Consider the following 6,510-nt stretch of genomic DNA (forward strand, 5'->3'; position numbering starts at 1 on the left):
TCTGCATTAGGGATCTAGATTGATTCAACGCAATTAGCTTTGTCGTTCATCTTCTTCTTCATTTTCTTCTTCGATCTGCACTTTTGAATTGAAACAATGAATGAATCAACTTCAAATCACTTGAATGACTGCAATTTGGATGATTCTTCTGAAACACATTAATTTGATGAGGTTTGGATTATTAAATTTTGTATTGAATTTAATGGAATGAAATTGCTAATTTTATTTGAAGTGAAATGAATGGACTGAGGTGATCTACATCTGAATTGAATTCAATTCAATTGATAATATGTAACTGTGAGTAATTGTGAGTCTCAGTAAATGAGTAAATTTGAGTAATGTTTCGGTTCGGTAAGTACTAAAGAGGTGGTTCATCACGCTCATGTTTTCGGTTCGGTATGCAGAAAGGAGTCTACCAAAAATTAGACCAATATGTTTTGTTTTCATCCCTTAGCACTATATAATTGTTTCACCGTAATTAAGATTTCAGTTCACCATAAATAAGATTTCGATTCACCGTGCAAACTAGCTATGTTGTGGATGAAAAATTTGTCCCAAAGGTGGGAATGATTTTCAAGACACTAGAAGAAGCTGCAAAGTTCTACAAACATTATTCCAAACTTGCTGGTTTTTCTACCAAAATCAGGAACACGACTCAGGACGGAGATAAGATTAAGAATCAACTAATTGTATGCTCTAGAGAGGGGAGGTGAAAATCAAAGATATCTCCAACTTTGAAGACAAATCCTTCAGCTGGGTTAAATTGTCCAGCCAGAATTTATGTACACATAATGAAGGATGTTGCTCTTTGGACAATTTCCAAAGTTGTTTTGAATCACTCACATCCTTGTTATCCAGACCAGGCTGAGATGCTTAAACAACACAGGGAGCTTAGCATGTTCGTGCGTTGCACCATTGAAACCCATGAGGAAGCCGAAATCAGACCAAGCAAAACTTACCAATCATTTGTGGCAGCAGCTGGCAGCCACAGTAAACTAGGTTTTATAGAAAAAGATGTCAGAAATTACATCATAAGGGAAGTACGAAATATTTCCGAAGAAGACGATGCCAAAGAATTTGGGAAGTACTTAGTTAGAATGAAAGAGAAGAACCAAAATTTCTTCTTTGAGCTCAACCTTGAAAGTGATCACTGCATTAAACATGCATTCTGGGCTGATGCAAGAAGCAGGGCTGCATTTGATTATTTTGGAGACGTGGTTTCATTTGACACCATGTATAACACAAACAGGTACTCGGTTCATTCAAACAATTTTTTGATGTTCAGTTAGTGTATATATTTCAGTTCACTAACTTGTGGTTGTTATTTATGCAGGTACAATTTGGTTTTAGGTTCTTTTGTTGGCGTGAATCACCATGGCCAGTCGACACTTCTTGGATGAGCGCTGATGAAAAATGAGGACATTCAATCATTCAAATGGCTATTTGAGTGTTGGCTATGTTGCATGGGAGGGAAGGCACCAAAAGGTATTCTTACCGATCAATGCGCATCAATTCAAAGGGCAATTGAGCTATGCATGCCAAGAACAATTCACCGCTGGTGTATCTGGCACATCATGAAGAAGATCCCAAGCAAACTAAACGGCTACAAGGGACACATTGATATTGAACAAGAGATGAGCCATGTTGTTTGGAACTCGTACACAAAAGATACATTTGACAGAAACTGGAATGATTTCCTCACAAAGTATGGTCTCGGAGGCAACAAGTGGCTTTCAGGTAATTGAGATTTCAATTCGAATTATTTTTATGGTCATATCTTTTTTTCCCAAAAGCATGCACTATTTTCAGTTCACCAGACCTTATAGTTTCAGTTTGGTATGCAGAGCTGTACGAGGATCGGCATATATGGATTCCGGTTTACTTGGATCACCACTTTTAGGCCGGGATGAGAAGCACGCAAAGGAGCGAGAGTATGCATTCATTTTTCAACAAGTTCATCACTCGGAACAGCTCCTTGAGACAATTTGTGAAGCAATACGACAATTGCCTAGCAAGCAGAGAGAGAATTCGATGCTGCAGATTTTCACACTGTGATACCGTGTGCAACAAAATCAGTAATAGAGGCACAGTTTCAGCGTGTATATAACCATCAGAAGTTCAGGAAAGTTCAAGCTCAATTTAGAGGTAAAGTGAATTGTATCACAAGATCAATGCATTCCACCCTAGGTTTCACAACATATGAAGTCATAGAGCAGGTTTTCAACTCCACATTCAACAAGTTTGTCGTCACCTACGACGCAGTATCACAAGATGTAAAGTGCCGTTGCTTGCTGTTTGAGTCTAGGGACATATTGTGCAGCTATTCCCTAAGTGTTCTAAGCTTTGAGAGAGTGGATAACGTGGCGTCGAAATACATATTGGAACGCTGGAGGAAGAACATAAAGAGGAGGCATACACACATCAGGAGTAGCCAAGATGAACCTCTATTGGAGCCAAGAATTAAGAGATTTGATGAATTGGTATTTCGGTCACACAATATATGTGAATTTTCATCTGAGTTTGAAGAGTTCACCGGAATTTTGCATCGAGCATTTGACAAGGTCATGGCAGAGATGGAAGAATATCAAGGGAGAAGGAAAGGAAAAAGTTTGTTAACCCACGAAGAAGCGACATTAAGCAATGTGAATGACCTTCAAAGCCCACCACGTGTCAAAACAAGAGGTCATCCCAAGAACAAACTTGGATCAAACCTAAAAAAAAAAGATCTCAAATGCTATGAAGAAAAAGAAAAAGACAGCTCCAAGCGAGGTAAAATTGATTTGCTTTTGATTAGTTAAAAATTGAAACGTTCATTTTTGCTAATACACAATTATGTCTTTTGTAGTTGAACCTTTTAGACTCCGGATCATCGATTTAGTCAAGCTCCACTCTTTACAATACACCAGATATGAATTATCCAAGAGAGGATTGTACAAGTTTTAGTTTTTATTAATGTAATTTTTTGTTCACCCATGAGCAAATTTTGGTTCACCATGGTTATAGCAGGTTTAATTTCTGAATGTTGATAGTCTTTAATGAATAGTCACTTTTTTTTTTAATTCTATATTGGTATATGCAGTTTTTTGATACATCTAGTTTATTCATTTCTAAGTTCAATAATTAGAATTTGTTTTTTAGTTCATGGTTTAGAGTTCAGAGTTCAAGGTTTAGGGATTAGGGTTTAGGTTTAAGGTTTAGCGTTTAGGGTTTCAGGGTTTAGGGTTTTTGGGTTCAGGGTTCAGTGTCTTTCAAACTTTCGGTTCACCCCTTGTATTAATTTTGGTTCACCGTGTTCATTGTTGAGGGTTTATAGTTTATGTGTCTTGGGTTTGCGGTTCAGGGTTCAGGGTTTTAGGGCTTTAGGGTTTACAGCAGGGGTTTAGGGTTTAGGGTTTAGCATTCAGGGTTCAGAGTTCAGTTTTCAGGGTTCAGGTTCATAGTTCAGGGTTCGGGTTCAGGATTTAGGGTTTAGGATTTAGGTTTTAGGGTTTAGGGATTTAGGGTTTATGGGTTCAGGGTTCAGTGTTCAGGGTTCTAGTTTTAGTGTTTAGGTTTAGGGATTAGTGTTTAGGGATTCAGTGTGTTTCTACCTTTTGGTTCGCCCAGTGTAGTAATTTCGGTTCACTGTGTTCTTTTGGAGTTCATAATGTATTGGTAATCACGCGGATTTCTTTCACTGTGAACCTGCAACAAAACAGCAGCCAGGCAGTTCCAACAGGTATATAACAAGTCAAGGGGTAATCCATCTTGAATCAGTATATACATTAACATTTGATCCATACATTAATATTATTTACATTAATGTTAACATATATACATTCAAAAGAAGCACCGTCTGCTTTTTTAAACAAGTTGAACAAAATATTGTTAATTAGAACCATTCAAACTGCACTAGTTTTGAGATTCACTTAATGTTTCTGAATCCGTTGGAACAATTTTTTCTTTTTTCATGAGCCTCTTTTGTCTTGTTCTTTCTACCAGCGTTATATTGTCAAATTCCCATTCTGATTTGGATTCCGAAAAAGATTCTTTTTCCAAAGAAGAATCCACAACAACAACTTTCTTTTCTTCTTTCGGTGTTTTTCTATTCTCTTTTCCCTTTATTTGCTTTATATACATAAGTCCCTAAAACACAAAATTATTTATTTAGCAGAGTATTTGAAATGAGGAAATACAAGAAGCACTTTTATATGAAGACGACAAAAGTCCTGCGGAATTTTTGCCTGTTCTCCTCCCTTTCAACACTCATATTTAGGATAGACTTTGTCAAAGTCGCCAACGTAACACATTTGAAGTTGTCAAATATTGCCTTGTCTTCCTCATTCAGTTTGCGATAGTCAACCTTTTCAGGAAAACGATCCCCTACAATATTTTAAAAGCAACAAATGAGCAAAAAAGGTTCAGTTTAATTTTTTATATACCAACGAACCAAAATTAAAGGTAGCAATGAACTGAGATTAAAGGAAGCAGTGAACCGAAATTTAAGGGAGCAATGAACTGAAAATAAGTAAGAAGTGGAAAGTGTATTATCGACGTGGCTTATCCCCAGCGCAGTTGCTACCTTGGCAGGTGTTATGTATATTTTTTCATGGAGAGTTTTCAGGCAACCATGATACTCATCATAGCACTTAATCAATTCACTTAAGAGGGTGTGAGATACCTTCATTTCTGGGACATGTGCGAGGGCACCGAATCCTATTTCTTCAACTATATCTTTCTTCTCTTGACTCATATTCTTGAACACTTTTGCTAAATGATAGTATTTCTCCATCCAGAAGAAGTACTGAATAGAGTAACAACCAATTTCAAAACCCTAGTTACACTATTCACTGAACTGATTAAAAATAACAACAAACTTCATTCCAAGCCCTAGTTATACTGTAAAAATGCATTCACAATAGTTCGATCTTATAAACGAAGCAAATCAACCCAGTAAACCTAACATGTAACTAGGAGAAATGCGACATTGTAAGATTTCAAGTGAACAGTAATTTTCTCATACCTTTAGTAGTCTCTGTTACTGTTTTTGTTCGTTTGTGGTTGTTTATTGCCAAATCTTCCCTCTATTCTTCTGCAATAGTGTTTTTCATAGAGAACGTGACTGGAATTTGAGTAATTTTGAGAGAGGTTTGAAGAGAAGGATAGGTTTTGTGTGTTTTGAAGAGGAATTTTGTTTTTTTATAATGAAGCGCGTGGAAGTCACGTTTATTTTATTGACATTGGAGGCGGGTAAATTCATCTGGGAGTGGGTCAATTTGGGATTTAGGTTTTATGGGTTCAGCGTTCATTGTTTAGGGGTTCAGTGTGTTTCAAATTTTTGGTTCGTCCAGTGTAATAGTTTCGGTTCACCACTTGCATGGTTGAGGGTTTGGGGTTCAGGATTTAAGGGTTCAGGGTTTATGGGTTTAGGGGTCTAGGGCTCAGGGTTTAGGGTTCTAAGGGTTTAGGGTTTAGCATTTAGGGTTCAGAGTTCAATGTTCAGGGTTCAAGTTCAGAGTTCAGGGTTTGGGTTCAGTGTTTAGGGTTTAGGGTTTAGGTTTTAGGGTTTTAAGGATTTAGGGTTTTGGGTTCAAGGTTCATTGTTCAGTATTTTAGGGTTTAGGGTTTAGGTTTTAGGTTATAGGGTTTAGGGATTTAGTGTTTAGGGTTCAGGGTTTAGGGTTTAGGGGTTAACCGTGTTTCAAAATTACGGTTCACCCCTTGTAGTAATTTTGGTTCACCTCTTTCATGGCTGAGGGTTTAGGGTTCAGGATTAAGGGTTTAGGATTTAGGGTTCAGGGTTTTAAGGGTTCAGAGTTCAGTGTTCAGGGTTCAAGTTCAGAGTTCAGGGTTTGGGTTCAGTGTTTAGGGTTCAGGGTTTAGGTTTTAGGGTTTTAGGGATTTAAGGTTTTGGGTTCAGGGTTCATTGTTCAGCGTTTTAGGGTTTAGGGTTTAGGGTTTAGGTTTTAGGATTTAGTGTTTAGGGGTTTAGGGTTTAGGGTTCAGGGTTTAGGAGTTCAGTGTGTCTCTACCTTTTCGGTTCCCCCAATGTATTAATTTCAGTTCATTGTGTTCTTTTGGATTATAAATGTATTCGTAAATACAGTGATTGCAATCACTGAGAACCTGGAATAAAACAGCGGCCACACAGTTCCAACAGATATATAAATATAACATTTTGATACATACATTGATATTAAGAATAGATATATACATTAACATTGACATATATACATTTGAAAGAAGCATTGTTTGCATTGTTTGATACATACATTGACATAGATACATTTGAAGTATGCATTTTTTTCTCTTTAAACAAGTTAAAAAAAAAATATTGTTAATTACAACTAGTATATGCTATTTGCTATCTAAATCTCCATATGTGTATTTACAATAAGGGCTGGAGAGGAAAGCAGATGGCTTGGGGAGTCTTATTGCTTCAGATTCCGAAATTACTTGGTCTCTCATTTTGTTCATTTCATGAAACAGTGGACCATATTGGTATCTGGAGTCATCAATTTCTTTCTGCAT

The 6,510-nt window shown here is 37.0% G+C and overlaps 1 pseudogene; it reads left to right on the forward strand.

Moving 5' to 3' along the window:
• The first annotated feature begins 791 nt into the window (after positions 1 to 791).
• Positions 792 to 3,087, forward strand: LOC107610746 (protein FAR-RED IMPAIRED RESPONSE 1-like; annotated as a pseudogene).
• Positions 3,088 to 6,510: the final 3,423 nt, after the last annotated feature.

This window comes from Arachis ipaensis, chromosome B8, assembly GCF_059453495.1.
Source record: "Arachis ipaensis isolate K30076 ecotype BB chromosome B8, ASM5945349v1, whole genome shotgun sequence".
Lineage (NCBI taxonomy): Eukaryota > Viridiplantae > Streptophyta > Magnoliopsida > Fabales > Fabaceae > Arachis > Arachis ipaensis.